Here is an 11,768-nt window from a genome sequence, read left to right on the forward strand (position 1 = left end):
TAGAGTGCAGGCTGCTCCAAACCGAGGCGAACACTCCATTCTACCCAGGGTTTCACTCCAACAAGTCATAGGTATTTAATGGTAAAAAGAGTGGCTTACATTTTTCTTTAAATTTTGCACCCAATTGTATGGGGAATGTCAATGTTTAAAATAGAACAAGTCGAGCTGCTCTCTGAATTGAGAGTCCCACCCTCTGGAATAATTCCAGAGACTATGTGTGTACTTCTGCAGAAGAGAATTTTAAGCACAAAGGATCTGAAAAACTCAGCTAATTAGCCCTCCATGCCTCACTCCTATTACTTACAGCACTAGATCCAGCCAAACACTATTCTTAGCATTTTTCCAAAGTTATTTCTTGGGGATAGCAAGGTAAAAATATTATGCTTTTTTTTTTTTTCTAAATTCGTACTTAAAGGTAAGTACTTACATTGTACCTCTGGTGCTTATAGATTACATCTTTCCATGCAACAAATGAGTAGCCACATGTTTAATAATCAGAACCAAAGCTCTGGCTTAGATATTTGCGAATTTACTAGGAGCATTTTCGTGCCATTAAAAACAGTATTTGAGTTATTTCAAGTTCAGGCATTGGCCTCAGAAAATTTTTCAAAGAGAAGAAAAATTGTCAGTCTAAAAATATGAAGAAATCTAAAAATAGTTGTGTCTATTCTTGTACCATGTAAATATAGAACACATTTAAAAGGAGCTTTCCAATGACAACTTCTTTATTGTTCAGCTTCAGGAGGTTTTAACCCAGTTGCTACAGATGTAGCCTCTTTTCTTGCTGTATTGCAGCCCTCAGCAAGTTCTGTAAAATTGAAAAGAACCTATAGATTTTGTACCTCGGTTAGCTAATATGATGACACTCTTACTAGCAAACTGGTTATGGCTTCAAAAAAGAAAAGCAAAAACTTATTCAACTGGTTATGTTTCTTACTGGGGCTTCCTTGGTGGCTCAGAATGCAAAGAATCCACCTGCAAAGTGAGAGACCTGGGTTTGATCCCTGGGTTGGGAAGATCCCCTGGAGGAGGGCATGGCAACCCACTCCAGTATTCTTGCCTGGAGAATCACCATGGACAGAAGAACCTGGCAGGCTACAGTCCATGGTGTCGAAAACAGTCGCACACAACTGACTAAGCACAGTATGTTTCTTACCTGGCAGGACACATGGTGTAAGAGCTTTCCTGGGAAGTCCATGGAGGAAATCATCTGACGGTATTTCAAGTTAGGTGGAAAACTCTGAAAGAAATGGGAATACTAGACCGCTTGACCTGCCCCTTGAGAAACCTATATGCAGGTCAGGAAGCAACAGTAAGAACTGGACATGGAACAACAGACTGGTTCCAAATAGGAAAAGGAGTACGTCAAGGCTGTATATTGTCTCCCTGCTTATTTAACTTATATGCAGAGTGCATCATGAGAAACGCTGGGCTGGAAGAAGCACAAGCTGGAATCAAGATTGCCGGGAGAAATATCAATAACCTCAGATATGCAGATGACACCACCCTTATGGCAGAAAGTGAAGAGGAACTAAAAAGCCTCTTGATGAAAGTGAAAGGGGAGAGTGAAAAAGTTGGCTTAAAGCTCAACATTCAGAAAACTAAGATCATGGCATCTGGTCCCATCACTTAATGGTAAATAGATGGGGAAACAGTGGAAACAGTGTCAGACTTTATTTTGGGGGACTCCAAAATCACTGCAGATGGTGACTGCAGCCATGAAATTAAAAGACGCTTACTCCTTGGAAGGAAAGTTATGACCAGCCTAGATAGCATATTAAAAAGCAGAGACATTACTTTGCCAACAAAGGTCCGTCTAGTCAAGGCCATGGTTTTTCCAGTGGTCATGTATGGGTGTGAGAGTTGGACTGTGAAGAAAACTGAGCACGGAAGAATTGATGCTTTTGAACTATGGTGGTGGAGAAGACTCTTGAGAGTCCCTTGGACTGCAAGGAGATCCAACCAGTCCATCCTAAAGGAGATCAGTCCTGGATGTTCATTGGAAGGACTGATGTTGAAGCTGAAACTCCAACTCTTTGGCCACCTCATGTGAAGAGTTGACTCATTGGAAAAAGACCCTGATTCTGGGAGGAATTGAGGGCAGGAGGAGAAGGGGACGACAGAGGATGAGATGGTTGGATGGCATCACTGACTCGATGGACATGAGTTTCAGTAAATTCCAGGAGTTGGTGATGGACAGAGAGGCCTGGCATGCTGCGATTCATGGGGTCACAGAGTCGGACACGACTCAGCAACTGAACTGAACTGAACTGAGAGTTAGGTAAGTGTATCCTCTGGAGAAGGAAATGGCAACCCAGTCCAGCATTCTTGCATGGAGAATTCCATGGACAGAGGAGCCTGGTGGGCTACAGACCATGGGGTGGCAAAGAGTCAGACACAACTGAGTGGCTAACACTACTACACCACTAAGTGTAGCATCATGAGGTGATATGAAGTTTCTTTCCATTTCTGTTGCAAAATCTGTGCTTTGGGAGTAAAAATACCCATAACAATTACATAAATTGTTATGATAGATGGAAATTCAGGTTTTAACATTGTGGAAATTTGATTATAATTGCATTCTGAAGATCCAAAACTGAAATGGTGTGATATACAGTAATTGTTCTTTTGTTACAATTCCCTGTAGGTAGAATTGGATTTTATAAATTTTTCTTTGCTAACGCCTTGTAAGTTTTCGTGTATGTGTGCTCAGTCATTCAGTCATGTTGGGCTCTTTTCGATCCTATAAACTGTAGCCCACCAGTCTCCTCGATCCATGGGACTTCCCAAGCAAGAATACTGGAATGGGTTGCCATTTCTCCCTCCAGGGGATCTTGACCGACCCAGGGATTGAACCCATGTCTCCTGCATTGGCAGTTGGATTCTTTATGGCTGAGCCACCTGGGAAGCCCCTTGCAAGGAACCAATAATTGATATTTCCTTACTGAAAGCAATGCCAAGTATCCCACAAAAAGCAAAATGTTATGTGTGAATTGTCACACATCTTATCAAAAGGGCATTATCCTCAGTTGCAATCATTTTTAGAAGGGATCACGTTTTGTTCATTTTAAATCCCCAGCTACGGACACAAACCTCCTGTAAGTGAACATCATTTAATTAAAACCTCCTACTTCACCCAAAGGGTGACTTTCTCTTCTTCTGACTTACTTTCATTGTAACACTAATGTGAAACTTCATAATTAAATAATTGTTGGTGCACTTTAGCACATGTTAGATTTGCACAGTGGCAGTATTCAAGAACCACAGCTTTACTGCTTGGTGACAATGGTAAGAGTCACACCATTGTTCTCTCCTGTCACTGAGGCATCTTTTCAGGCTATGACCAGTGCCGCGGCCATTGCAGAACCTGAATGCCGAGGACCACATGCTATTCTGTCTGGCAACAAATGTACCCGTCCTAGGGTAGACTATGAGCTTTTTTTGTCCATGTGACAGGAAAACTGAGGGAGATATTAATTTGTAGATTTATGGATTACTCTCCTAGCTGTGGGGGCTTCCCAGGTGGTACCACTGGTGGAGAACCTGCCTGCCAGTGTAGGAGACATAAGAGACTTGGATTCCATCCCTGGGTCAGGAAGACTCCCTGGAGGCGGACATGGCAACCCACTCCAGTATTCTTGCCTGGAGAATCTCATGGACAAAGGAGCCTGGTGAACTACAGTCCATGGGGTTGCAGAGTCAGACATGACTGAGCAGGCCTGCATGAACACACTACATATGTTTAAGGTATACAATCTAATGATTTGACTTACACTCATCATGAAATGATTACTATAAGTCTGGCAAACACCCATCATTTCATATGGATACAAAATAAATATATACAAAATAAAAGAAAAATAACATTTGTTTCCTTGTGATGAGACCTCTTAGAACTTACTTTCTTAACACCTTTCATATATAACATTTAGCTGTGTTAACTGCATTTTTCATGTTTTACGTCACATCCCTAGTGCTCATCTATCTTATAACTGGAAGTTTATACATTTTGACTACCTTCATCCAATCCCCCATGTAAACCCTGCCTCTGGTAACCACAAATCTGGTCTCGTTTTCTATGAGTTTGTCTATTTTGAAGTATAACTGGTCGACAACACTGTGTCCTGGGTGCACAATGTCGTGACTTGATATTTCTATACATTTTACAATCACCTTGATAAGCCTAGTTACCGTCTGTCATCATACAAAGATTATTTGTATACATACATAGTTATTGACTCTCTTCCCCACACTGTACATTTTATACCCATGACTCATTTATTTAGTAACTGGTAGTTTGTTCCTCTTCCTCTCCCTCATCTGTTTCTCTCATTCCCAACTTCCTCCCCACGTACACACTGTTTTATTTGATGGAAACACAACAGTAAAAAGTATTTAAGAAATACTTAGAGCCCTTATAGAGCTTACATTCTAGTAAACAAATACATATAACACATGTACAACAAATAAGCATCGTATATAATGTCAGGTAGAGATAAGTGACATGAAGAATATGGCAGAGTATGAACATAGAAATTGGCATGAAAAGGGCTATTTCAACCACAGGACCACTGCAGGTTTCTTGACCTAGCATCTAAAAACAGACACAAATTACATGAGGAGCAGGTAATGGGAGTCTGCAGGAAGAGTATTTTCTATGGCAGAGTGTACAGAAAATATTCTGAAAAAACAGATTATACAAGCATGGTTCATGTGACCAGCAGTCAGGAAATGTGTCTGGAACTAGTTAGTGAAGAGAAAACATAAGGAGATAAGTTTGAAGAATCAGGCAGGAGCCAGATCACGCAAGCCTTACAGGTCAGGGCACGATTTGGGATTTTGTTATGAGTTAAGTGGAAAGTCATGTGGACATTATATTATAAATGAGTAAGAGCAGAAGCGGGTAGGCTAGTATATTTTTGAAACTGAAGACGATGGTGGTGGGTGTGGTAAAGAAATTTCAGTATAAAATGGAACCAGAGGATTAAAAATGGAAAATCTCACAAATGTGTCCCCTGGAGAAAAAAAAAAAAGGACTGAGATACATTTCCTGTAAATGCCTGCTTTATAGACAATTGACAATACTGGCATTTTCTTAAATGCCGTGGAGTTGGTCAGGGGTTGCCCCCTATCAACTTTGGGAAAGTTTGTTTCTGGTCTCCAGAGGCATAAGCAAGAAATGACCCAGGTAGGGTTGGTCTCTCAAAATAAGCTGAACTGAGCTTTGTTTGTATGACTGGACTGGGTCTGTCTGTTCAGAAAATTTTCAAAGCTGGTCTCTGTGTGGTTTTGATTTTAACAGACTCTAACTGACCCTTCTTTCTGTTCCCTGCCCATAAATACAACCTACCCCAAACCCTCAACAGACTCGCCTGTGGCTTCCTACCGCTTGCATGTCCTGAAAAGCAATTGCTCTGCTAGTCTCAAATAAACTCAGCCTTTGACAATTCCAGACCTGCTTCGTTTTACCCTTATATTTAGGTCTACAATAGCAAACCCAAGAGTTCCAGCTCATATAAAATCTGGCCTGGGGGAGATAAAACTAAGAGATGAAACCACAACCAACGATATTCAGAATGTGAAATTAAGCAACATCACAATTAATCCTGAGACAGAGTGAATCAAATGGTGTAAATACTTTGAATTTTTCTACATTACATGAATACAAAGTCAAATTTATTATATTGAATGGTTATGGTTCAGTCTTTAAATTTCATTATATATCACATAGATCTAATGTAAATATAGCCTAAATTCGCCCAGATTATAAGTGCATACAACCTATATGATAGTCATGCTTTGAATAGAGGAGAGATATATGTCTCAGTTTCCTCAATGGCCCAACAGGTAAAGAATCTGCCTGCAATGCTGGAAATCCAAGAGATGTGGGTTCAACCTCTGGGCCAGGAAGATCCCCTGAAGAAGGAAATGGCAACTCATTTCAGTATTCTTGCCTGGGAAATCCCATAGACAGAGGAGCCTGGCAGGGTACAGTCCATGAAGTCACACAGAGTCGGACACAACTGAATGACTTAGCATGTCTAATAGAAGCAAATCTTAAATACTTTAAATTATAACACCTGCAATAATGAAGAAATTATTACATTATTATTATTATTGAAATCATTACCAGAGATTACTAAATTTAAAAGAACCTAAAGTTGTAGAGATACAGCTGATGATATTGAGCTGCCGTTAAAGAAAAAATATATTTTTCCATAATTCTGGCCTATTTCTCTGATTTGAGAAGATTGCTACTATAAAAATACAAAAGTCTTTGTGTTTTTCACAGAAAGTATTGCTTTATGCTGATAAGCCTTTCATTTTAGATTTTTAACAATGGTGTGGATGAGGATAAAGAAACTTTTTACAAAGAAAACAGGGACTGGTTACAAGACAGTTTCTCAGCACACTTGACTTTCCTCACCTCACTTTCTGAGTGGCTGGTAATGAACAGAGCATTATACTTCCAAAGGTGTCATGATCCTCCAAGAGCCTTTTAACATCTGAAAAATGCCTTATTTGTTACATTTCAAGATACATGCCTTTTTTTTTTTTGAGGGATCACTTCCTCTCTTAAGAGTGGTGTAGAGCCCTCTTCAATCTCAAAAGGTGAGAAAGAAAACAGCCTCCTTTGTGGGAAAATGATTTCCTCCCATGAGTTAAACTGCTTCAACAACTAAATGCTTTATGGCTGTATTTGCTGGAAGGTGGCAGAAAGAATTCATGTAAATTCTATTTATGTAAATTGCTGTCTCTACTGCTATCAGCTATTAGCTGACATTTTGTGTTTACTTATTTTTATGTAGTGTCACATTAATGTCAACAAAAATGGTATAGATGAAACAAGAAGGGAGCACCTCCATGTGTTTTTCAAGAAACAGATTTTGGCTAAAAATACCTGCCAAGAACAATCCACAACAAATTATGAACAATCAGGGCTGATAAAGTCATAGCTGGTTCCAATCCCTTATTTTTCTGCATCTGTATTCCCAAGATTAAATTGTGAAGAGTTTGGTTAAAAAAATGATTGAAGAGCTCTTATCAAAATTATTTGTTCTTAACAATCCCTGGGATGTGTACTTGTGTTTGTGGGCTAAGAGGCAGAAATGTGAACTTTTAAAAGTTTAAGTTAGAAAAATCTCAAACTAGAACAGCCTGGAGTTCTCTTCCTCATTTCCAGAGGCAGCAGCATTTTATAGGGATAAAATCAAGGCCAGGTGAAGCCTCTATGAATACAATTACAAACTTTCCTTCCTCAATTACACAAGCTCACAGGCAACATGACCACATAAATATCCAAGTGAGGAAAACTTTCATCAAAACTATAGATGTAGGGCTTTCCTACTAGCTCAAGGGTAAAGAATCCACATGTCAATGTAGGAGACGTGGGTTTGATCCCTGGTCCAGGAAGATCCCACAACCCACGTGCCGCAGAGCAGCTAAGCCCGTGGACCACAACTACTGAGCCTGTGCTCTGGAACCCGGGAACTGCAACTACTGAAGCCCGGGCACCCTAAAGCCTGTGCTCCGAAACAAGAGAAGCCACAGCAGTGAGAAGCCCGAGCGCCACACGGAAGAGTAGCCCCCACTCATCGCAACTAGAGAAAAGCACTTGTAGTAACGAAGACCCAGCACAGCCATAAGTAAATCAACCAATAAACAAAGTTATATATTAAAAAATTACAAAATCCATACACGTCAAATTATTTAGAATCTGTACCACTTTTTCCAAATGCCAGCTTTTATTAATTCTAGGTCATAGGTACTTGTTTCTTATTGACTTTTTTCCTCTATCTTTTTTCTTCTAGTTTATTACAATTGCATAAGTTTAAGGTGTACAGCATCACAATTTGGCTGACATCCACCATGAAATGGTTATCACAAGAAGTCCCGCAAGCATCCATCATTTCACATAGATCCAAAATTAAAGAAATAGAAAAAAATTTTCCTATGTCATGAGTAAGATTTTCCTTCCTTGGTACTTCAAATTTAGCTCATTCATACACAGCATGATATCAGTGAGAAGTTGTAAATCACACTGAAATATGCCTCTATTTAGTGAGCATGTCTCTTGTGGTTACCGAGCACTTGAAATACGGTTAGAGCAAGTGAGAAAATGAGTTTTTAGTTTTATTCAATTTTAGCTTATTTAAATTTTAACCTGCCTGCCAATGCAGGAGACAAGGATTCGATCCCTGGGTTGGGAAGATTCCCCTGGAAGACGAAATGGCAACCCACTCCAGTATTTTTGTGTAGGAAATCCCAGAGAGAGGAGCCTGGAAGGCTACAGTCTATGGGGTCACAAAAGAGTCGAACACAGCTTAGAGGCTAAAAAACAACAACAAAAATTTAAATTTATATTTTAAAATGGAAGCTTTATAAAATCCTTTTCCATTAAATACAACATTTCAGTAAAACTGTATTTTACAGCCACTGCAAGCTGTAAGACATCATCACTGCAGTATAGAGTTTCTATTGGTCTCTGTCAAACAAACGGAAATCCGTGACACCTCATAGTTTATATCATCTGTTGTGTCCTTTGTCTCATGGTAACAGCTTCAACTTTCATACTTTAAAGGCAGAGCACTGGCAGAATCCTCCTATAGTACAAGAATCAGGCGGTTTTCTTTTGTTATCAAGATCTGAGATGTTTTTATCAAACACGAGTTGGTCATTAAGGTCTGGAAAGCTCTTGAAGGAGCCCTAGACAGAAGTGACAGTGCGGCTCTGGTCCATCCCCCACACTTTCTTTCCAGGCGTCATGCAAGGACGGTCATCCATGGTGCCATCATCACATTTTTTATCTTATTTTCATCAGTCTACTTGTATTTCCCATCCTTATCATTCTCTACGGGTATCTGAATATTATAATCATCCAAACCATCGCAGCACTTAGTTTTCAAAGTGCATCCAGAGAAGGAAACCTGGCTTGCTGTAGGCTTTCCATGGAAAATTCCCAGGTAAGAATACACAGCACCTCCCGGGCTGGAGGGTCCAGACAAGAACTCTCACTAAGCACAAGCCTCCCAGGTACCAAAGCGCTTTCCTCACAACTCTGTTGTGACAAAGGTTAGACACACCTCAGGTCCCCCTCGAGGTCCCCCCAGGCCCTGGCTCCTTACACAACGAAGGTCACATGGACACTGCAGGTTTATCCTAAGTTGCCAATAGCACTTTATTTTTTCTTTTCAACATCTTGTTCTGCGGCTCCCTTGGCCCTTTTTGCCCGGATGCCAAAGAGCCGAGCCGTGCGGAGACTAGCAAATACATTAAAGTTCTTCTCCTCCTCTGTGATGACTCTGGCTTTCTCCTTCTTATAGACGTTCCGTATGGGCATAACAGGTCCAGTCAGCTGAGTGGCCAGTTTGAGCTCTCCAGCAGGGCTGTCTCCCTTCTTGGGGGCCGAGGGCTTCCTGGGGAACAGGACAAGCTTGGAGCGGTATCCTTGAGCCTCTGCACGTTGGCCTGCAAGGACTCCGTGCACTTGTTCCGCCGCCTCGGGTCCACCGAGATCCCAATGGTCCGGGCCACCTTCTTGGGGATCCCGGCCACCCTAAGCTCCTCCAGGCTGAAGCCTCTGCCGGTGCGAACCATCATGTGGTACCTGACCGTCAGGCATCTCACCACCGGCCGGAGAGGACCGGACGCGGGGCGCGGGGCGATGCGGCGCGCCCTGGCCTGCTGGGCCTTGCGTCTACGGATCTTGCGAGCCGGCTGGTTGAACCACGTGGCCACGCTCCGCTGCCAGTCCTTGTGGAAGCGGGGCTTCAGGATCATGCCATTCCGGCTGGGCGCCATGGCTGCGGCCGAAAGGCCTCCTCCGAGGGCTCACGGCCGGGGAAGCGAGTAGGAGATTCTTGATTTCAAGGCAGTGACCTGAGAAGGCTGGTAAGCAGAGAAAACCTGATGGGTGGGGCTGGTATTCAGTTCTGGATATTGCCATCTATATTACCCTCAGGTGTTTTGTTTACTTTTCTTTCTTTATTTACTTTTTAATTGAAGTATAATTCTTCTGGTCATAAAAGTCAGGCCAGCCAGGCGTACAAAGACCAGTGCAGTCATCTGCCAGGCTCAAAGGATCAGAAACAGCAGCAAGAGGCCAACAAGCTGGGGAAGGAGAACAAGGCAGAAAGGACCAGAATGAAACAAGAGGCCAAGAACACAGAGAGATGGTTCAGAAAACACATACAGGGTACTAACAAGGAGACCTTGACAAGAAACCATCTCTAGCTCAGAAACTCGCACACACTTCCTACAAAGACAAAAACCCAAGCCCAAACCTGAGGAGCCTGGGGCTGGCAGGCAGAGAAGAGTGAGTACAAACACCTGACTGGGATTAAAAGGTGAATTACCCTGGACACAGCACATATTCACTCCTTTTTTTCATCCAACAAGCAAAGCATAGCACTTATTGCATGCTGTAACACTCCTTAGGGACTGAGGATACAGCGGAAAGAAATGGACTTCTCTCATTGCATGTGTACTTGGTCACTTCAGCTGTGTCTGACTGTTTGCACGGACTATAGCCTGCCAGGCTCCTCTGTCCATGGGATTTCCCAGGCAAGAATAATGGAGTGGGTTGCATTTCCTTCTCCAGGGGATCTTCCTGACCCAAGCATCAGACACTTTCACCAGTGCCCCCTTCATTGGTAGTTATTTATAATCATCAAAGCAGTTGGCACATTCTGTGTATATTAAACTCTCCTGCTGCAAGCCAGTACTCTTTGAGAAGTACAAAAAGAAAGACGGGATGCAGGAGGAAGAGAAGAAGCTGTGCCAGGAGCCGTCTCACCAGCCTCGCCTACTGGCTCTCAAGGGCTGGGCTCCCTTGAATAAAGAATCAGCCTGCCAATGCAAGAGATGTGGGTTTGATCCCTGCGTCGGGAAGATTCCCTGGAGAAGGAAATGGCAACCCACTCCAGTATTCTTGCCTGGGAAATCCCATGAACAGAGGAGCTTGGCGGGCTACAGTCCATGGGGTCACAAAGAGTCAGACACAATTTAGTGACTAAACAACAACACAAAGTTTTGTCACCGAACAGCCTCCTAGTTTGTTTTTGTCTTGCCCAGCTGCTCTCACACCACAGTGATGGAGTTAAAGTGTTGCAACAAGACTGTCCAGAACCCTACAAAGCCTAAACTATTTACTCTCTGGCCCCAAGTAGAAACCAGCTGGACCTAATATTTTTTCAACGGTTTTGAAAATATTAAGTTCATGGAAAATTGTGCCCCTTTTCAAGCCAGCTTTCTTTAATGACTTTTTCACAGTGGAAAAGTAGCATTATCAGTTTTGTTTTTAAATCCACTTTTATTAATAACAGACCTGCACCATCTACTTGTGACAAGAAGGTCCATTCAAGGATTAACAATCCTATTGCTGAGCCTGGAGGGATAAGGATGCCACCCATGAGATCTATCAGTGTGGACCCTTGAGTCTTCTGTCTGGAAACAGAGCCGCAACATGCCCAGCTTTGAAGGACCCTAAAATATTACATAACTGTACAATGATCCTATCAGATGACTGAAAACCTTCAACATGAAAAATATTTTCCACAGGCATGCAGTGTATGAGATTTTAACCATCATCTGTAAACTGAAATCTTCAATTTTTCAAACTTGTTTGTTTCCTGAGCAATCGAGTTCAAAGAGCTCAGCAAAACACAGTTTTTGTTGTTGTTGTTTTTTAAATATTTCCATTCATTGTCTTTGTTGTGAAATACTTCGTCTCTTAAAATAACCTGCATTAGCATCACAATCTACTGAAA

General features: G+C 41.9%; 1 pseudogene; it reads right to left on the reverse strand.

The window, feature by feature from the left end:
* Positions 1–9,163: 9,163 nt before the first annotated feature.
* Positions 9,164–9,839, reverse strand: LOC136144971 (large ribosomal subunit protein eL13 pseudogene; annotated as a pseudogene).
* Between the last annotated feature and the right edge of the window lie 1,929 nt (positions 9,840–11,768).

This window comes from Muntiacus reevesi, chromosome 12 (assembly GCF_963930625.1).
Source record: "Muntiacus reevesi chromosome 12, mMunRee1.1, whole genome shotgun sequence".
Lineage (NCBI taxonomy): Eukaryota > Metazoa > Chordata > Mammalia > Artiodactyla > Cervidae > Muntiacus > Muntiacus reevesi.